The sequence below is a fragment of the Primulina eburnea genome, unplaced genomic scaffold (genome assembly GCF_022965805.1).
Source record: "Primulina eburnea isolate SZY01 unplaced genomic scaffold, ASM2296580v1 ctg3_ERROPOS2889059, whole genome shotgun sequence".
NCBI classification, from domain to species: domain Eukaryota; kingdom Viridiplantae; phylum Streptophyta; class Magnoliopsida; order Lamiales; family Gesneriaceae; genus Primulina; species Primulina eburnea.
This window is the reverse complement of record NW_027331215.1, coordinates 354693-377646: the sequence shown is the minus strand read 5'-3', so window position 1 is coordinate 377646 and position 22954 is coordinate 354693. Positions and strand designations below refer to the sequence as shown.

The 22954-nt window shown below is 37.3% G+C and overlaps 1 long non-coding RNA gene and 2 pseudogenes across 1 annotated transcript in view; 2 read left to right on the top strand and 1 right to left on the bottom strand.

The window, feature by feature from the left end:
- The window catches only part of LOC140821064 (uncharacterized), a 50635-nt pseudogene that overhangs the window by 21923 nt on the left and 5758 nt on the right, over positions 1-22954 (top strand).
- The window catches only part of LOC140821066 (uncharacterized), a 77113-nt gene that overhangs the window by 51279 nt on the left and 2880 nt on the right, over positions 1-22954 (top strand). The window lies entirely within an intron of this gene.
- Positions 9462-22895, bottom strand: LOC140821067 (uncharacterized; annotated as a pseudogene).

Below are 22954 nucleotides of genomic sequence, written 5' to 3'. Positions count from 1 at the left end.
AACACTGTAAGTGGGCTTGTGTTAAAGTTAAAAGTTTCTAATTTTATGCATAGGTGATTTTCGGTTTTGATAAAAACACCATCCGAGTACAATTCGTTTTCTTCTACTTCTTGCATTGTCATACGATTTTAAACGCACTGTGAGGAATCAACCGTATATGGGTGGGAATCCCAACCATGACGTACCCTTACGCGGTGGGGGATATAACCGCTATACGGCCTCGCCCCCTTAGAGGAGTAAAAATTAGGGACTGACGTCAGTAAACCATAGAAGGTCGATAAATTGCAGTGCGTGATATGTGTTTATGCATGGGTTACGAAAATTTTATGCAAGTCATGTGGTATTTTCGAAAATATACATGTTGTTTTATTTTGTGCTCGATTTTCCCCCATTTGCTGAGTATTCCCAAATACTCACCTCCCTTACAACCCTTCCCAGATAAGCCCGAAGAACAGGTCGAGGACGAGGAGTCCGAACAATTCTGGGGATGGTGATGATTCAAGAGTCTAGATAGAGTTTAAGTTTATTATTGTTATTATGCGGTTTACGCTTCCGCATTGAATTCTGTCTTTTAAGTTATTTCGATATTGTAAGGACAATTTATTGAGATTATGATTTATAAACTGGATTCGGTTTAAACTGTGCTACGAAAGGCTTGTCGTTTTAAATTGTGTGATTGTAAACGACGCCGATGTCAACTCCGAGTTTCGGGGCGTGACAACACCTATAAACAAGGAAACTAGAGTTTAATAGGAATCAAACTTCAATTTAGATACCATACCTTATATATTATAGATAATTTTCCAACTATATTGAATCATTCCTAATTATAGGATATAATAAATATCGAGAAAATTAAATCTATTAAATTTGTCTAGAAGTGCAAAATCAAAATAATATCTAAAATGGATTTGGAATACAATATTCCTTTCATTCTCTCCCTTTTTGCAATTCTGGACAAAACTAACAACGTGCCAAAAATATTCCAACTCCCCCTGAGTTGTAACTTGCTTCTCCCCCTGAATTATGAAGACACAATAACCAAAGAGAACAACCTAGGCATAAATCGAAACAAAACAACATAGGTAAGGAGCAACATGTGAGCCCATGAGCCTAATCAACTTGTTCATCTTCCTGATGTTTTGTTTCAGCCTCAGCATCTCCTCTTTTTTGATCAGAATGCACACCGACCTCAAGGAGTAGTCTATAGTCCGCAATCAATTTTTCATAATAGGTAATTGTGGAATTGGATTGGCTGATCAGCTTGGTAGCGGAGACAATGGTACCCCGGGCTTGTTGAATCTGTTGAAGCCCAAACGCAATTTGTTCATGAACCTCGGGGACCATCAAAGCGATATAATCATTTGAGTTTGAGTGGGACGAGGTAGGAGTGTTGCCAACACCAGGGGCAACACTAGGGGCAACACCAGAAGTTTCCACGTTGGCCGACCAGGGAAGGTCCACTTTCCGATTACCTCAGAGGAAAGCAGGGGAAATTTTTAAAGGTTCTCCGATCGCCGTTAGTTGATCATCTTCATCCGGCACAAACCCTTGAGATTCAAGCAGCCCAAATATAAGAGAGGGAAAGGACAATTTCACTGACTTCATCTGGCCTTCAGCAAACTGAATGACAGTGGTGAAGACCAACTGTCCAAAATTAAAAGGACGCCCGGTGCCTATAGAGAACAATACAATGGCTTGTGGCCGTGTGACCACAGTGGAGTTTGTAGATGGGGTCCAGTTTCGAATTGTTGTTTTGTGTAGCACAGAGTAAAACGAAGTAAGGTTTGATGCAGAAAGTCGTTGAGGGAGGTATGGAAATGTAGAGATAAATCCGCCAGTGAGCACAGAGGTGATAGTGTCAATGTGAGGAAGGTCAGCAAAATCAGCTTCTGATGGGGTTCTGTAAAATTCATTTATCGAGGACGGAGAGAAATCGTAAATACTATCCCGAACAAATACTCTCCCGTACTTGACTGAACGCTCATCTCCAATAGCAGAGATCAAATTGCAGTAGAATTCAAGTACTGGTCTTCTAGCATAAGGCATGACCGAATTAACAGTGGAACTCAGCCTTCGTTGTTGCAAAAATGTGGAGACATTATACCTTCCGTATGCCTCAAAGTCGATATTGCGTTTTTCGATAAATTCACGATGAGCATACAGAGCCCATCTGCTAACATCCGCCTCAGAGTAAAATCTTGTTGAGAAGGAACGAGCAAGATTGTAGTCTGTGTTGTCAACATTATCTGCAACACCAGTGTCAACACCATCAGAAGGGTCTTCAACTTCAACATCAGGAGCAGGGTCACTCACTGATTCTGTGGGTTCAGGGTTAGGTTCAGTCTCCTTAGGGATAACTGGGGTGCCTTCATCCTTAGAAGATCCCACTGTCTGCGCTCCTTTCGTCGCTTTTAGACTGTTCATAAAGTCAGCCAGTGATTGTTCATCCTCAAAAGAGAAACATACCTCGGTAGAGGGCTCATAAGACTTATCAGTTGGAGGAGCGGATGAGGATGATGGGACTGATGTTTTCTTTGTACGAGATGACCGCTTCCGATGGACCAACTCGAAATTGTCATCATCTGAGTCATCTCCGGACGAAAAATCTGGATCAAGTGTAAAATAGGTGGACATTCTGGGTTTCTTTGGCGCATCGAAGATAGGGCTGTAACCTGCTTGCCGCTTTGATTGCCTTCGAAAACTGGAGGTTGAGTGGGAAAAACCCTTCGATAAATCTCCTTGTCTATTAGGTTGTCAGCATCCAATGGATTACCAGGCTCTCCAGGGAGAATTTCTTCCAACGGGAGTGCTTTGGGGTCAACAGCCACCATCTGCAATGGGTTTTCAGGAGGGTTCTCAGACGGTGGTGTTGTTGGCGGTGTTGTTGCCGGAGGAGAAACACCTTGACTTGCCCTCATTTCACTTCATATGTTCTGTGGATCGAATTGATGATCTGCCATTTGTTTTGACAGAGAGAGAGAGTGAGACAGTAAATAGAGAAGAGCAATTTTTCACTGTTACGGAATGAATCAGAGAGCAATGATCAAATTTGATAAATCTGAAGAAACGAGCAAAGAAAAAATTGATCAGAAATTAATTAGGTGGGAATATAAACCCTCATATCAACGGTAACAAAAATTTCAATTTTGGAAAGTTGCACAGTAACGGAAAAAAAAAATCGGACTCAATTATTACCATATTCGAAATTATCTTACTAAATTGCACTTTTACTCCTTATACCCAACGGTACGGGACAATTCAAGGCGTAGTAACATTAAAGACCAGCCTGAACAAAAACACTTCGAGTTCATCCCATATCCATAAGACGTCACTCCTTTTGAGCAAGGTCAATTAAAGTTTCTATCAATCGTCATGAGTCAACACTGATATGTCACTGAACATGATAAGTTCACGACACAAAAAATATGCATGACTTACATATGCCTACAATAAGATGATTTCTCAGAAAATGTCAGGCAGTTTATAATTTTGTGCAGTGTCTGAACTTGGTGTTGGCAACACTTCTGGCAACACCACTGAGTTAGATTCAAACTTCCAAAAAAAATTTTCCTTTTGTTTCAGAAATGGTAGCTCCCACTCTAGAATAACAGTCTTCAATGGACTCCCCTAGGTAGCTTTTTCCATTATTATTTTTACTTAGAAGTGGCAGCTTCCACACTAGAAGAACGATCTTCAATGGACTCTTCTAGGTAGCTTTTTCCATTTTCTTCTAAACAAATTTTTTTTGCCTCTTTTCTGTTTTTCTCCTTATGCTCACCTTTTCCAAGTCACTTTTTCACATTGGACAAGATCACGATTTCTAGGAACATCCTCAACTACTCGATGCCTTGGATTGAGCACAATATATTCCTCAACATTTGATTGGAAGTATGAACACTCGGAGAGTACCTTTCAGAAATTGCCGTCACTGTTCAGACATTACCCAAAAAAAAAATAGGATGTTTATGATTATGCAGTATGCCTAGCATCCTAAAAATAGTCATGCAAAAATGGGTGTTGTCACTGGTGTTGTCAACACCATGGACAACACGGAACAAATGTTTTTTAAAGTACACACATGCTGAGAGATTTCCGAAGATTTGAAAATCTCTCGAAATCCAGAGGTTTCGTGAAAATATCTGCCAGCTGGATTTCAGTCCTGACAAACTCTAATCGTATAATACCTTTTTCAACCAAGTCTCGAAGAAAATGATGTCTTATATCAATGTGTTTAGTTCGAGAGTGTTGAACAGGTTTCTTAGAATTGTCTATGGTACTAGATTTGTCGCAATACACAATCATTATGTCACTATGAAACCCATAATCATTGATCATTTGATTCATCCACATAAGTTGAGAGCAACAGTTTGCAGCTGCCACATATTCAGATTCTGCTGTGGACAGGGAGACACAGTTTTGTTTCTTGCTAGCCCACGATACAAGGTTATTTCCCAAATAAAAACACCCTCCCGAAGTGCTTTTCCTATCATCTAAGTCACCCGCCCAATCAGAGTCAGAAAAGCCTACCAAGTTTGTGTTTGTGTCATGAGTGTACAACAACCCAAATTCTAGTGTACCTGCAATGTATCTTAGTATACATTTTACAGATTTAAGGTGCGAAATTTTTGGATCAGCCTGGTACCTAGCACATAAGCACACACTGAACATAATATCGGGTCTAGTAGCTGTTAAGTACAGAAGACTCCCAATTATGCTACGATACATGGTGTTGCCAACACCCTCGGCAACACCATCCTTAGATAACTTGTCACTTGAACCCATAGGTGTCCTCACATGTTTTAAGCTGTCAGTAGAGAATTTTTTGATCAGATTTTTAGCATACTTGGACTGACACAGAAATATACCATCATGCAATTGCTTAACTTACAATCCAAGAAAGAAATTTAATTCTCCTACCATGCTCATTTCGAATTGAGATGCCATGCAGTTCACAAACTTACTCACAAGTATTTGGGATGAAGCACCGAAAACAATGTCATCAACATATACTTGACAAATCAAAATATCATTATTTTGTTGTTGAATAAAAAGGATTTTGTCAACCTCACCTCGTTTGAACCCCAAGTCTATCAGATAGTCAGCTAACCTGTCGTACCAAGCCCGTGGAGCATGTTTCAGTCCATATAGTGCCTTTTTCAGTTTGTAGACATGGTCCATGTGGTGAGGATCTTCAAATCCTTTAGGTTGACAGATATACGCTTCTTCACGTAAAATGCCATTCAAGAACGTGCTTTTCACATCCATTTGATACAATTTAATACGCATATGACATGCAACAACAAGTAACAATCGGACAGACTCCATTCGTGCCACAGGTGTGAAGGTTTCATCGAAATCCACCCCCTCAACCTGTGTATACCCTTGAGCTACCAATCGTGTCTTATTTCGAATAATGTTATCAGATTCATCTGTTTTATTTTTGAATATCCATTTTGATCCAATAACATTGACGTTCGAAGGTCTGGGAACTAATTCCCACACATCATTGCTAACAAATTGTTCTAGTTCTTCATGCATGGCATTAATCCAAAATTCATCCTTAAGGGCCTCATTCACATTTTTAGGTTCAATTGTAGACACAAAGCATGAGTGGCTTACCTGGGCGAATGTGGAGTTCATACACACTAATCCAATCATTTTCCGGTAGTCAACATTCTCCTTTTTCCTTGTTTGCACCTCCTCATGTATTTCACCAATGATTTGTGACGATGGGTGATCCTTTTGAATTTTGATGGGAATGTCTCTTCTTTCATTGTGTATTACCCCATCATCGTCGTCGTTTTCATTTTCCATGGTTTCGGATCTGTTTATTGACGGTGTTGTACATGGTGTTGCTTCATTGGTCTCAACACTAACCTCAACACCAATGCTGGTTGAAGGCTCACTTGAATCCAACAGTTCCTCAATATCACCCTCTTTAGATTTTCCTGTTAGTCCTGCAAGATCATCAAAAACGACATTAATAGATTCAATGATAGTTCTTGTTCTTAAGTTAAACACACGAAAAGCTCGACTATTCATTGAATATCCAAGGAACAGACACTTATCACTTTTGGAATCGAATTTCACGAGATGTTCTCGATCATTTAGGACATGGCAAATACATCCGAAAACATGAAAGTATTTGAGGTTTGGTTTCCTCCCCATGATGATTTCATAGGAGGTCATAGTAGATCCACTTCTTAGAAACACACGATTAGAAATGTGACAAGCCGTGTTCAAGGCTTCAGCCCAAAACCTTTTAGACACATTTTTTGAGCTCAGCATGACTCGTGCCATTTCTTGAAGAGTTCGATTCTTCCTTTCGGCTATACCATTTTGTTGGGGAGTTTTAGGAGCAGAAAATTCATGAGAGAATCCTTTCTTTTCACATAGGGAAGTAAAGAGAGAATTTTCAAATTCTTTCCCATGATCAGTTCGAATTCTGGCAACTTTCTCATCATGCAAGTTGGTTATACGTGCATGCAGTTTCTTGAAAACCCCAAACGTATCCGATTTTTCTCTTATAAAACTTATCCAGGAGAAATGGGAAAAATCATCAACACAAACGAGTGAGTATTTCTTACCTCCCAAGCTTTCAACATCCATTGGACCCATTAGATCCATGTGTAGAAGTTCAAGACAACGTGTTGTCCCAAAGTGTTGCAACACCGGGTGATCAACATGGGTTTGTTTCCCTTTTTGACATGATCCACAAATATATGCATTATCAGAACATAAATTAGGCATACCTCTCACAGCTTCATACTTACAGAGATTTTTCAAGGTTTTGAAGCTCACATGACCCAGTTTCTGATGCCATAGACTCAGATTGCTTACCTTGGCACTTCGACAATCATCACTATCTCCCACAAGATAGCAATTATCAGCAGACCGTGTTCCTGTCATAACACAAACATTTTCATCATTAAAAACTTCACAATTATTTTTGTTGAATCTCACATGTAAGTCATCATCACAAAGTTGACTTATGCTTATTAAATTCGAGTTAAGTCCTTCAACATGTAAGACATTGTGAAGCATGGGAAGCCCATCAATATTTAGGGTTCCTTTGCCTACAATTCTCCCTTTGGCACCACCTCCATAAGTTACACGTCCACTTTTTAGTTCAGAATAATCAATGAGGTGTTTTTTAGATCCTGTCATGTGACGGGAACACCCACTGTCAAAGTACCATGCACCTGCAATATTAGTTTTCAGTGATGTATAAATGACATTGCATTGTATAACTGTTTTTGGTACCCAAATTTTTTTAGTGGAAGAACTTTTGGAAGTGATGTTGGACATGGTGTTGGACAACACCTTATGCAACACCTGATTTGTATGCCACCTGAGATAGTCAGTTCTGAGTTTGTAGCAGAAAGGTTTGATGTGCCCAGTCTTACGACAGTAGTGACAGATGAAATGATGCTTTCGTTGCTTGGATTTGAGATTGATACATGCATCTTGCTTTGAGCCATCTTTGCAGAGGAATGAATTTTTGGTGGTGAGGAGCCTGAACTGGATGTTTTCAGCGTCTGTTCAGAGACCAGCTTTGAGCTTTGTGCAGTATTTATTGGTGAATTTTCTGTTTTAGTGACAGCATCGACTCCTGCACCCTTTACAAATACTGTGGTCCTCACACTGGAGTCAGACGACTCACCATGTTCATACATACATGGAACATAACCAAGTCCAGATCTGCTGTCCTTTCCCATAGTCAGTACTGCGTCAAGTTTTGATGAGCTTGTATTGAATTTGGCAAGAGTTTTTTATGCTTTCTCAAAATCATCTTTGACTTTACTCAGTTCAAGATCCTTTCTGCTTAACAAAACTTCTAGACGAGACAAGTTGTTCTTCAACTCAGTGTTTTCTTTTGACAGTAATGAGTAAGCCTTATATTTTTCGAGCCAGTCATCATAGAGTTCTTCATACATCCTTTGGACAATTTCAATAGAAAGCTCTTCTTGGTCAGATTCCTTAATTTTGTGAGCTTCTGAAACTTCCAGAGAGTTGGCATTGAGACACAGTGATTCTAACGCAGTGTTGCGCCCTGGTGTTGCAACACCAGCGGCAACACCAAAGAGATTGACCTGCAGTTTTTAGGTTTTATCCTAGACATCAGATAAAGAGGTGCAATCATCTCCTTCCTTGGTTTCAAAATCATCATCAGGATCCTCATCACTCAGTGTAGCTGCCATATTTTTGTTTTTACGAAGCCGATTTGCGCACTCATTTGCGTAATGACCAAATCCAGAGCATTCTCTACATTGGACTGAATCAAGTTTCTTTGTTTCTGTTCGAGCTGATGAATCATTTCTCGAACTGAAATTCCCTTGTGTTGATGCAGTTATTTTATTTCTTTCATAAGGAACAAATTGTGGTCTTGATGTTGATACAATCTTCTTCTTATCTCTCATTATTTTTAGGTAGCCACCAAATTTTTTTGTGATTAAGGCAACAGAATTAGATTATTCACAGAATCATCCGTAGTTTGTAAGGCAACAGTCTTCCCAGTATCTCTTTTCTGTTGGTCTAGATTCATCTCAAATGTTCTGAGAGAGTTGATTAGCTCCTACAGATTAAGCTTAGAGGTGTCCTTGGATTCGTCAATAGCACATATTTTGATATTAAAACGCTCAGGAAGAGATCTCACGACCTTGCTAACCAGTCTTTCATTTGACATAAAATCACCGAAACTAAAGGCCTCATTTGCTATCTCACGCAATCTCCAATCATATTCCATAATAGTCTCGTTTTCCTCCATCCTTAAACTTTCAAATTTAGATGTCAGCATCCTGAGTTTGGTTCTGCGAACACTCTCAGATCCTTCGCAGTGCTTTTGAAGAATATCCCAGGCTTCTTTGGCGGAAATGCAGTTGGTGATGAGACTGAACATGTTGATATCAACAGAGGTGAATATAGCATTTAGCGCCTTGGAGTTGAAGTTCGAGGTTTGAACTTCATCATTTGACCAGGAACTCTCAGGTTTGCTTCGACTGTCTCCATCATCATCAACTATCTTTGGTGGGGACCAACCATCTAAGACTCGTTGCCATGCCCTTTCTTCTGTAGACTTGATGTACATTCTCATCTTGACTTTCCAGAGAGCATAGTTCGAACCATCTAGGACTGGTGGTCTAAAAACCGTGTTAGACACTAGTGGATCCATCAAGCTATTAGTGTATTTCCTGTAAACAGTAATAAACCAGAATCAAACACTTAGTGTATCAAGTGATGGCTCTGATACCACTTGAAGGAATTGTTGCGCATTAATTGTCAGGAAATAAATATTACAAACTTGTATGTCAGAATTGAGTGTTGTGCTCAGTGTTGTCAACACGTCACACAACACAGAAGCGGAAATTTGTCATTTAATATGGACGTAACGTCAACAAATGAATGCTTGAATTTCACTTATGCACAAGTATATAAATACTTGTGCAACGCCTCATGACAAAAATTCACTAGAACAATTATATCAATCGTTTACACCAAAACAATCCTAGTAAAAAAAATCAAAATCAATTCCCTTGACACTCTAAGGAATTAAACATGCATCAAAATAAACCACCTAAAAACTAGATGCATAAAATAAAACCGTTTTGCTTAAAATCAACTGAATTCACTCTTCGATCAACACTCTGCGTCAGTGTTGTTCTTGAGTGTATGAAACACCAAACAGCAACACAGTCACTTGACTGACGAACTCACGTGCTTTGTACGCAAGTCTTCACAAGTAAACACTCCTGCGGCCGTCGATCACATCGTATTGAGAATGGACCCTTGTATATATTGTCTCTCTTTTGACCTAGATCTTCATAGATCCTTCACACCTATAAACAAGGAAACTAGAGTTTAATAGGAATCAAACTTCAATTTAGATACCATACCTTATATCTTATAGATAATTTTCCAACTATATTGAATCATTCCTAATGATAGGATATAATAAATATCGGGAAAATTAAATCTATTAAATTTGTCTAGAGTGCAAAATCAAAATAATATCTAAAATGGATTTGGAATACAATATTCCTTTCAAACTTGACCGAGAGACAACCTCCAACAGTGTTGAGCACAATTCGCCGAAATATCATTCCATCTAACATAACACAACACATAAAGAAGCCATAATTAAGTCATTATCAGAACCTGATTCTGCACAATTGTCGAAGTAATCCAGTGTTGTGGGTGGGTCGTCACTGAACCATCGCTAATAAAAGCCAACGTTCTCGATTCCTCTTATTCTTTAGTAGTGAGCGGAGGTGGTAGCTCTCTCATCTCAAATAGGATGAAGGCTGAGGGCACTGATGAACCTGGAATAAAACCTCTACCTATGAAATAAATACAAATCCTGCAGACGAGCTGTATAGAGGCCATCCATCTGTTTCCCATGCCAGTGATACAACAGCTGCTGTACATAGAATGCTACCTTCACAGAAATTAACTTAGAAATATCAACGTAACAACTAACAAGAACTTACAGGAATATTTGTAGCAAGAGCAACAGAAGCACTCGATGTAAAACCTGACAACACATACAATGGCCAAACCAGCAACCTGTACGTATGTAGAAGAGTGCAACAAAATATTATGAGAAAACAATTGGATTATCACTAAAATCATCACAAAGATACAAATGAATGGATACATAATCAAGCCGTTCGTTCATTCACAAAAAATAAATTAAGACATTCAAAACTATAAGAAAATTCTCATTCAAATAACTTTTACTCCAATTACATTTCAAGTCACAACTTTCTCAAAATTCAACATGTACAAAGGGTTATTTATTAGCATGGCGAACCTATTGCTAGTTTGTGAATAAGATTTGAGTAGCTACCTTCCACATTTCTGATGAAGACCGTTCGGATCTCACTTTTCTGATCATTTTCAGGAACAATACAAGCGCTACAGACCAAAGATGTCTAATGAATATATATAGAGAGAGGCTTACATGCAGTGAACATAACATGCAGTGAACATATAACGTAAAAAGAAAAACAAGAGTTTGTTTTTGTATGGTGAAGAAGCATGCTCATGTATTTTAAAAATAGTCAAGTTACACGGACCACTAATTTTATTAATCAGATATTTGAGATGTCTTCTCCATCCCTCCCTCTTCTTCCTCTCAAGAAATAAATATATTAAATTTTAAGATAAAATCATAGTAAATAATGATCCACAAATATGAGATTTGCAGCATATATAACAACTTCAAATGTATGGATTCCATTTATCCCGCTGCGCCCAATTTCCCCAACTTGTAAAAAAGCGGCTTTGGATTACGCTTGTATTAGCTAATTTTTCATATATTAGATGCATAAGGTATATAGAAAATTACTATCCATATTATCTCTAGAACTTGCAGAAAGAAAGACAAATGTGAAAAATAAAGGTTGGTACTATAGGTGCTTACCATAGCATGCCAAGGCAATTCCCAGTAAAAGAACTGATATCGAAATGAGATCTACATACACCTGCAAGATGTTTACAAATCTCCATTTGTCAATCCTTGATTCCCAAAGAAATTAAAGAGAGATAGAGATGTGTTATATTTCCATTTAAACATTAACAACAGAAACAAATATGAAACTAGTCTCTGTGAGCATCTACTTTCAAATGAAATAATCAATCAAGCTAGCACAGTTTGATGCCAGTGTTCAGTACAGGGCAGCCTCAGGAGATCATTTCTGTTAAACTTGTCCAGAAATAAAATTTGCAAGAAATAAAACCAAAGAACAGTCATAACATAAGACAGAGAGCAGGTACAAGACTTCAGTTTTTAGAAAATTAAATATAAAGTTTCAAAAACTTCTCATAAACGCCCCCTTTAGTTCCCCCCCCTCTTTTTCTCTTATGTCCAGGGAACAGAATGATCATTTTACTTGAGATGCAGGCAATTCTTTACAATCAGCATCATAATAAAGCAAGAGAGGAGTATAACATAGTCTAATTAATCAGTACACGTAAGAGAGGATAACAAAGATGAAAGGCATACATGCCTGAGCCACAACTACGGAGTCAATAGGATTCTTTCCCATCCCAATCCATATCAGCAACGAAGATGCAACCATAATTGCAGTGACTAAAACAGTAACCTGGTCGAAATTTGTTATTGGATAAGATAAAATATTAATACCAAAGAGTTTTTCTTGAAAAATGACGGCTAACACAAGCGAAAAACTGTATCTGTACCAGAATCACAACTTTTTGCCGACTTCCTATTTCAATAAACCGAAAGGTGCAAAAATTGCAGCAACTACTGGCACTATAATCAGTTTTACTGATCTTCTCCAGTAGGGCTTCTCTGGAGCTACATTCTTCTTCATCATCATTTGTTTGATGGCAAAGGTCCACCCTGTAAGTCACAAGTTTCAACTAAGACCGATCTGTAGTGAAATGCAAACTCTTCATATACTAAGACGATAATGGTTGGTCAGCGTATTCAAAAAGCTAGGTTTTTGTGCAAATGTGAGATTTACCCATTGAGATAAACATAATTCAACTTAATGTATTGCATATATTATTAAAAACAGAAGACATGGGAAATCATGAAAAACATATTTAATATGACACTTGTCTTTTTTTATATAGACACTGCATTAGTCACACATGCAAGAGCAAAACGCCAGATTATGAATGTATCAGACACTATTATATACATTCCCTCGAAAAAGAAATTACCAAAATGACAAGAGTAGAAGAAATGCCGCAACAAACAAAATTTTGGGAAAAGCTGCAAACAAATAATATCTCTAGGTTAAATACCCACATAGGGTAACCACGTACATGTAAAAATTTAGAATCCAAATAACAGCCTTGTAAGTTGTAACCTGCATACCCATCATAATGAAAACACAAGACTGTGACCAGAAAAGCCAATCCTTACAAGCAGCGAGGGAGTTAACCCAAAATAAAGCAAATAACCTGCCGAATAATTTCCAATTCAATTTAGCAAAAAAAGGCCAAACAAGAAAGCTACTTGAAAACTGGTAGTCAACAACAATGCAAAAGCAAATGAAGTAAATCTATTATAAAACATGTGTAGAATCCAATGAAAACCATGATCATAGCAGGCAGTAACATAAAAATGTAATCGTCAAGGGAACTCCAAGCAAGCAGTGGTCTGGTTGCAGTTACAAGTTCGACATAATTCATTTTTTACTTGTCACAACTTTTTAAAGAAAACCACATCAAGGGCATACAACTGCGATAGAAATAAAAGGGGACCTAAATATCTTACAGTACATTGTCAATGAGGACTAATGAAAAAGCAAACAGATGACCGCAATCAAAGAGCTAATATAGAATCTAATAAAGCAAAGGCCTCTGAAATGACAATAATAAAAAACCAGTAATTCTCACCAAAATTTGATGTTCCAATCAGTAGATGAAAGACCTGACATTTTAAAGAAATATCAGAGAGACTCGAACAAAACAAAAGTTCAGCTAATTTTGCGCCATGAAACCTTAGATCATATCCCAATATCTCAACCACAACGCAAAAAAAAATAGCATTTCCGCATTAGAAAAACAAGGTATAGGGTGGCACCTATAAAACATTGAACAATGAGAGTTTGTAGTTAGGAGCAGACAATCACTGAGGTGATTGTGATAAAAGTGAAGTGATTGAGTAAAGCACTCACAAAGTAAAACAAAATTACCGATTCCCATTTAACACATGGTACCCAGTAACTTAGAGAAACCATTTTTTGTGGTAGCGTATACAAATTGCATGTTATTGCCAAAAGGATTAGTAACCAAGGGGTTTATACAAGTGAAGTAACTGCATACCTTTTGGGCGGTCCACCCAAGATGTGAATTCCTTAAATGAATTCTTATCATCTGCAACAATGGATAGGGAATAACCAATCAGAAATCAATACTGAAGTTTATCATTTCATTTGAATGCTGAAAAAACATCACTATTGTTGATAGAGAAGATTAAAACGCAGCAACCAGTAGTAAATATAGCAAAAGAATATTCAACATCATATAAATCTTCAGAAGCTTGCACCCATAAAACCAAAAACACTTTACTAAAATGTTGCAAACAACTAGCAAATAAATACCGATAATAAAAAAAGTCTTACCACGAGAAATTATATTTAAATGTTTCCACTGGTGCACTCATTAATCACGTTGCTAACACAATAGGCATATTTTACAATGTGACAGTAACATCATCAAAAAATGGCAAGAATAACTTGTTGAGCAACTGTATTGAAAGTAAAAAGGATGCGAAGAATAAAGAGGCACGATTGTGTGCTTACACGAAAAAACTCTTCTATATCGACAGGAGTTTACAACCTTTATATATAAAAAACTATGTAACAAACCTAGATACATAATCCTAAGAGATATAACAAACTCATAATAGATAAGATCGATTGTTATCTACCGATAAGACTAAATCTAATCCTAACAAACAATAACAGAATACACACGCTAACACCCCCCCTCAAGCTGGACTGTACAGGTTGTGCATTCCAAGCTTGGTTACAAATTTTTGGAACGTTGGCTTGAACAAAGCTTTGGTTAAGATGTCGGCTGTCTGTTCTTCGGTGGGGATGTGTTTTACTGTTAAAATCCCTTGGTCTATCTTTTCTTTGATGAAGTGTCTGTCAACCTCTACGTGCTTAATCTTGTCATGGTGAACTGGATTGTGGATGATGGAGATTGCTGCATTGTTGTCGCAGAATTCTTGAATGGGTCCTATAGCTTCCAGCTCAAGTTCTTTCAAGAACATTTTTATCCATAAGCCTTCGCATGTTCCAAGAGCTACTGATCGTAGTTCGGCCTCAGCACTACTTCTAGCTACAACGTTTTGTTTCTTACTACGCCACGTAACCAGATTCCCCCATACAAAAGAGCAATATCCAGATGTAGATCGTCGATCTATTGGAGATCCAGCATAGTCAGCATCAACAAACATCTGTATATCTCTGCTTTCGTTCCTTCGAAATAAGAGGCCTCTTCCCGGATTCCCTTTTAGGTACCTAAGAATTCTGTAGAGGGCCCTCATATGTGTTTCTGAAGGAGAGTGCATAAATTGACTAACACAACTAACTGCAAACCCAATATCCGGGCGTGTATGTGAGAGATGAATCAGCTTGTCCACTAGCCGTTGATAACTGCCCTTGTCAACCTGTTTGTCATCTGAGTTAATCACCAATTTCAGATTTGCGTCCATGGGAGTATCAGCTGGTTTTGAGCCTAACATGCCAGTTTCTTTCAATAGGTCGAGAGTGTATTTACGTTGAGACACTGAGATGGAGTCCTTGTTCCTAGCGATCTCCATTCCAAGAAAAAATCTGAGATTACCGAGGTCCTTCATATCAAATTCCCTGGCTAATTCAGCTTTAATTCTCTGCATCTCGAATTTGTCATCACCGGTTAAAACAATATCATCAACATAGACTATTAAAATAGTGATACCGGTTGACTGTCGTTTGTAGAACAGCGTGTGATCAACTTGGGTCCGCTTGAAACCTTGTCTTTGGACAAATTTCATGAATCTCCCAAACCAAGCTCTTGGCGACTGCTTGAGTCCGTATAAGGACTTCTTCAACCTACACGAATTACCTTGGTTGTGGTTGGTGTTGAACCCAGGAGGTAGATCCATGTAAACTTCTTCTTCTAATTCCCCATTTAAAAAAGCGTTTTTCACATCAAGTTGTAGAAGGGGCCAATCAAGGTTAACTGCGAGAGACAAGAGAATACGTATGGAATTTATTTTTGCCACGGGAGCAAAGGTTTCTTGGAAGTCGATACCTTGGGTTTGAGTGTATCCCTTTGCGACGAGTCTTGCTTTGTGTCGCTCAACAGTTCCATCTGAATTGTATTTGATGGTAAATACCCATTTGCAGCCTACTGATTTTTTATCTTGTGGTTTCTGAACAATTGTCCAAGTTTCATTCTTCTCAAGAGCCTCCATTTCATTTAAAATAGCTTGTTTCCACCTGTTATCACACCATGCTTCCTCAAAGTTCTTAGGAATTTCTGTGTTGGCTAGTTGAGATACAAAGACCTGCATAGCTTGAGACAAGTGTGCATAACCGAGAAAATCTGAAATGGGATGGTTAGTGCATGCACGTTTTCCTTTTCGTAATGCTATAGGAATGTCAATTTCAGAGAGTGTTAGATCCTTACCAGGGACCGAGAGTTGTGCTTGGTCATGAGAGGTGTCGGGTTCTTCTATTTGCTGCAGGTTTTTTCTTCTTTCGTAGCACCTGTCATATGGCTGTATTTTGGTATTGTTAATTGGATTTGGAGGAAGATTTGGTGGCATTTGGGTAATATTTGGTGGAGTTGGTGCTGATATACTAGGATCAGGAGTGTTTGTCAGTAGAAACTCCCAGTCCACTGTTGGAGGGTGATTTGAATCCCAGAAGATCTCATGATCTGTTGCTGTATTTTCCCAGAAAGTAGCGCCACTCACTATCCCCCCCTGAAGCTGATTTATGGGATAAAAAGCTTGATTTTCAAAGAATGTGACATTGTGTGAAATTAAATATTTTTTTGTAGACGGACAAAACACACGATATCCCTTTCGTGTGGAAGAGTATCCTAGAAAAATACAAGGTAATGCCCGGGGGTCAAGTTTGCTCTTAGTGGGACAGGTGTTGTGGATAAATGCCTTACACCCAAATACCCTAAGGTGTAGTTCAGAGTATATACGTGAATTTGGAAAGGATCTAAGAAGGGTCGACAATGGTGTATTGAAACCAAGGACTTTTGATGGTTGGCGATTAATCAGATAACACGCAGTTAAGATTGCATCCCCCCAAAAATGTTTAGTAACATTAGCGGTGAATAACAGTGTGCGTGCAACTTCGAGAAGATGACGGTTTTTTCGCTCGGAGATTCCATTTTGTTGAGGTGAGTCAACACAAGAGCTTTGATGTAACATACCATGTTTTGTGATAAAAGCATTCATGACAGAGTTGAAGTACTCAGTGCCATTGTCAGTGCGAAGCACTTTAATGGTTGTGTTAAATTGATTTTTGACCATGGTATAAAAGGAGAAAAATATGGTTGGGGCCTCCGATTTTTCTTTGAGTAAATAAACCCAAGATACACGAGAGTGGTCATCAGTAAATGTAATAAACCATCTTTTGTTTGAGTGGGATGCAATCCTCGAAGGTCCCCACAAATCGCTATGAATAAGCGAAAAAGGATGTGAGGACTGGTATGGTTGAGCTGAAAAAGGATTTTTTTTGTGTTTTGCAAGTTGACAAATATCACAATCAAATCGTTCATTATTCAAGAATAATGTGGGATACAATCTCTGCAAATATTGAAAACTTGGATGACCTAAACGACAATGAAGGAGCTTTATTTGTTGACGCCTAGAGAGGGTAGAGGAGGATCCAACGGCTGCCAGATGTTTATTTTTAAAGAAATCACCTTGCTGAAAATAGTAGAGACCCGAGCATTCCTCAGCATTCCCAATCACTTGGCCCGATCTCTGGTCCTGAAAAAAACATCGTGAAGGTGAGAAAATAGCATTACAATTCTGGTCCATTGTCAGCTTGCTGATGGATAATAGGTTACATGAGAAACCAGGTATATAAAGAACATTTTTCAAGCATAATGAGGGCCCGAGGGATACTGAACCAATCCCATGAATGCACAAGGACGATCCATCAGCTATCTTAACAGTGCGCGAAAACATGCTCGGAGAAAAACTAGTAAAAAATTCTTTGTTACCCGTCATATGATCAGAGGCGCCTGAGTCAAGTAACCATGGGCCTTTTGATGGGTCAGAACTTGAGTTTAAAGGTTTACCAGTGGAAGCCATAAAAGAGGCAGTATGAGCAGATGCGAAAATTTTGTTCAATTGATCCAGCTGAGCATCAGTGAAGAGGGCAGGAGGCGGTGGAGTTATTGCGGCCTGTGCAGATGGTATGTGACCAGAATTGTCGCGCATATGCTTAGGAACCCAATTGGCAGGCTTCCCATGTAGTTTCCAGCATTTAGATTTTGTGTGATACGGTTTGTGACAGTGATCACACCAAGTTGATGGTTTCTTGCCTTTCTCATCACTTGCCCGAGCTGCCATAGCCGATGAATCAACTAACGAAGATACATTGGGGCCAAGCATTACAGATTTGCGATGTTCCTCGCGACGTACTTCAGCGAAAATCTCATCGAAAGATGGCAAAGGTTTCACACCGAGAATTCGATCACGCACTTCATCTAAAGAGGGGTTGAGACCAGCAAGAAAATCATATGTGCGCTCCTTCTCTAGTATGCGACTATGGAGGCGTGCATCAGCCGGGTCCTTCCAATCTTGAGGTTGGAACAAATCTAATTCCTGCCAGACACGAGTGAGGGAATGATAATAATCAGAGACAAAGCCATCGGCTTGACGGAGGTCGCGAGCTCTCGTTCTTAAAGCGAACATCTGAGACGAGTCTTCGAGGTCTGAATAAGCCCGTTTGACTGCGTCCCAAATGGCGGAAGCAGTCCCGTACATGAGATAAAGTTCTCCAATCCTATTTTCCATGGAGTGGATGAGCCAGGACATGACCAGAGAGTTCTGGATGTCCCAAGCAGCAAATGAAGGGTCCTCCACAGGAGGGGAAGGGATCGATCCATCAAGATATCCGAACTTCCCTTTGCCACGAATGACCATCTGGACAGATCGAGACCAGGGAACAAAGTTGCGGCCATTAAGTTTGTAGGCAGTGATGGCACCGGAAAAGGAGTTATCGGAATGCAAGGTAGTTGGAGTTACGAGGGAATTAGGTATAGAGGTTTCCGATACAACCTCTGAATCATTTCCTCCAGATACGCCGGCCATGAGAGCGATGGAATTCATTGTTCGTAATTCAAAGGAATCGCCTCTGGCTCTGATACCATGAAAGTAAAAAGGATGCGAAGAATAAAGAGGCACGATTGTGTGCTTACACGAAAAAACTCTTCTATATCGACAGGAGTTTACAACATTTATATATAAAAAACTATGTAACAAACCTAGATACATAATCCTAAGAGATATAACAAACTCATAATAGATAAGATCGATTGTTATCTACCGATAAGACTAAATCTAATCCTAACAAACAATAACAGAATACACACGCTAACATGTATCAATACTCATCAACTAGCTGCATGACAAAGTTGTCAGTTTTGCGCGTCATTCACATTCAAGACCTCAGAACTCACCATCCAACAAGAACAGCTAGCAACTCCATGTAATTTGCAGTGACTATAAATGGAATTGCATCAGTGATTTCATGCAAAAAAAATTGCTTCATGGAGAATCATTACTCGTACAAGAAAATAATGATCTCTAACCAAACAAACCTAGATAAATCTTTCACCTCAATATTTTAAGGTTCACAACCTCAGGAAAATATTCACGCATTCCATTTATGCATTATCAAAAAAAGCAAAAACATCTTATGCTGAAACTGAGCTTTTAACTTGGATTTGACAGAAATCATTCACAAATTTAAAAGAAATTATATTTCGAATTCACAAACCTTGATCCTCAGCTACTAAATTGGATTGACATGTCTGATTGCTTAAAAAGAAGCCTAGAGTTGCTCCAATTATGCAATAACTTGCCACAATTATAGCCAAACTAAATTTCAAGAAAATACTTTAAACCGTCCCCTTTACAAGCACAAAGTATAAAACCAAAACAATAATATAAATATAGACAACAAACACAAAAAAAAGGAAAGGAAACCGATGATAGCAGAATTTTTTTCTAAAAAAATATGTCAAAGACACTTTAGAGTCCCAGCGATGCACTCTTCCACAATAACAAGATGGCGATACTACAAGAAAAGCCCATCAGTCTCATGATTAATGAAACTTAAACACACATCCATCAAACCAAAAGAATCAGAAAAAATGCAAGAATTACCTGATGGAAGGCAATAATTGCAATCCCGCCGTCAACACAAGCCAAGCCCAAATCCACCCCCACCTACCTCCTTCGGATAGCAGCTCCCATCTCTCCGATATATTAAAAAATATAACCTTCATTTGATTCTCACTTAGACATATGACCTTATTTTTTTAATTAGGTAGTTGTTACTTCTTTACCCTTTCACATAAATCCAATAAAAGATATATGATTTTATTTTTTTAATTAATTTATTGCTTTTTCTTTAAATGCAATAAGAAAATCATTTTGACATAAATCTAATAAGAAACGAATGCTTTTGTTTAAAATTTGAAAAAAATTACAAATGTCAGCAGATATGTTTTGAAAAAAAAACGGACTAGAATCACAAATGATGTTTTGTTCTTTTGTTTACGATATACCATACAAAACGTATAAGATAATCATTTTCAAGTTTTCATTTAAATAGAGAAAAAAAGAAAAAAAAATTAGGATGCAATGAAGTATTTGGTTGGCTTATTTAATAAAGATGCCAAAAATACCAAAGAAATTGAAAAAAAATAACAATTTCCAGCATGTATGTTCTTCCCCATTAGCTCAAATGTCAAAGGAACATGTCATTGAAACAAAGGAAAAATATGAACGTGTAAGTTCCAAAATTGGCTTAACAATAATTAAAAAATTAAATACATATATTAAACTATTGATTTCATCTTTCTACTTTTAAATTAACCAACGGAAGGAATCACCTTTTTCTTTGTTCTCCCTTTGTTAACTCTAACCTTAGGAGGTAGTACAATCAGAGAATCAATGCCAGCAGGCATGTTCCATTCTTCAGAGGGGGGAATAAAATAAATAGTTTCCGTATATGCCAAAACCCATACATTCGTGGTATAATAATGTGAGCACAATTCATATATGTCTATACTATGGTGACCAGCAGCAGCAATATCATGTGCACACGGAAGTCTATCAATATCGAAAACTCGACAACGACATGTTCTTCTATTTAACTCTACGACTGCATCATTACTTACTATAAAGACGCCATCAAAGTGTTCATCTCTATAAAGTTCTTCACCATTAGCATAATCACCGAGATCATCACAAATATTACCACCACGATCATTATCTCGATGTATACTGAATTCAGAATCAACAGAATCATCATGACAATTGTTATCGATGTGTATATGAAATTTAGAACCACCAGAATCATCATGACCATGTGAATATTCATTATCAACATTATTGTCACAAATAACTTGAACTTTCTTCTCAATTTCCACTTGAAGTAAAAGCCTATGATGTGTATCACCAAGCAATAGATAGGTCAACAGACACTTTTCACTTCTTAAATATATCGGACCAAGAATATGATCACAAATATGTGTTGAGTAACTGAATTTTAATTCAACCTCACTTTTGTTCAAGCCACAATTCACGTATACTTGATCTTTCAGCATTGACATGGTTACTTCAGCGACATGGTTGATCTTTCAACCCCGAGCACCATTCAGGTTCTTCTCGCTCATTATTTTTCCATTTTCCATCATATCGGAACAACACAATGACCTACGTCATTTTCTTGTAGAAAAAAAGAAAGAAGTATATTATTAAGTAAAAAATGCATCACTCAAAATAAAAAAAAAATTGAAAATAAAATTAAAATTATCTATGCATTTCATGTATGAACTTTTTTTTCTAAAAAAAAACTAATACAAAATTTATTTTATTATTTGATAATTCTGAAAAAAATATCTTAAAAAATTTTACGATAACAAGGACTACTGTACGGCTTGCAGCTATTAATGTAGTTTGTGAAGCAATTTTGCTGAGAACAATTCTTGAAAATTCATCACAAAATTCGACTGGCAGTTCAATTTTTCTTACAGCATGTCTATAATAGATATGACTAAAAATACAGACTTCCATAGAAAAATGAGGCACATAGAACTCCAGGATCATTTTATAAAAACTCTAGTATATGATAGAAAAATTTAGCTGAATTATGTTATAACCAAAGAGAATATTGCGTATCCACGCCCAAAATCTGTTTCGTTAGAAAGTGATTCTCAAATAAGCCATGAAAATAAAGGAGGGCGTCAAAAAATCAATAATTTGTCTTAAATCAATAAAATATTAAAATTCAAGAACCTTCATCACTATAACATCAGTACTTATCTTACTCTTTAAAAAAATAAATAAATATAAAAGCAATTCACTTCTTCTACTTTTTTTTCACTTTTTCACATAGTTTACAGACAAATGAACAAAAATAACATAAATGATCAAAAGTAAACAAATAACAGAAATTATACATATAATCGTAACCCGGGATAAGCAAATGATATCAGACTATTTTCTTTTTCGTTATGAAAGATATGTAGAAGAAAGCATAAGAAAGAAAATAATGTAGAATATGAGAAAAGAGATAATGATAGAGAATAGGAGGGAAGGTGCCTAAAAAAAGATTCGTAGAAGAGGGAAAATCAATATTTTAGTGGGGTATATTCGATATAGAGATTTAATGACTTTCAATTACTTTTTTAAAATTATATATTTTCGTAGATTTGATAGATTTTATTTACTTTTATAGACTTTCAAAGATTTGTAAAAAGAATTCCATGGATTTTTGTGGACTTTTTGCAAGATTTTTGTAGACATTTGTAAACTTTGAACTAGTAATTATTTGACATAAATAATATCTTCACTTATAAAATAAATTTTTTAATGTAAATAAATTTTACTTATTTAAAATGTAAATATGTTCAATTTATGAAAAATGAATCATAATTCAATTTATAAAAATCAAAATCACAATTCAATTATTGTGTAATAGTCTTTTCACATCCAAGTTTTTCGTTTAGAGCAGGAAGTATTTTTTCTCCACAGTTTTTTTGTTAAATACTCCATTCTTATCACGCCATCCTCGCATTGCGGCATCAACCATGAGTTTTAGCAATTCATTACTCTCTTCAATCGTCCACACATTATATTTTGCTTGTGAATCTCCCATCGTAAGTATTACTTGAGTATGCATAAGATATAAAATATACGGTAATAAGAAGCTAACAA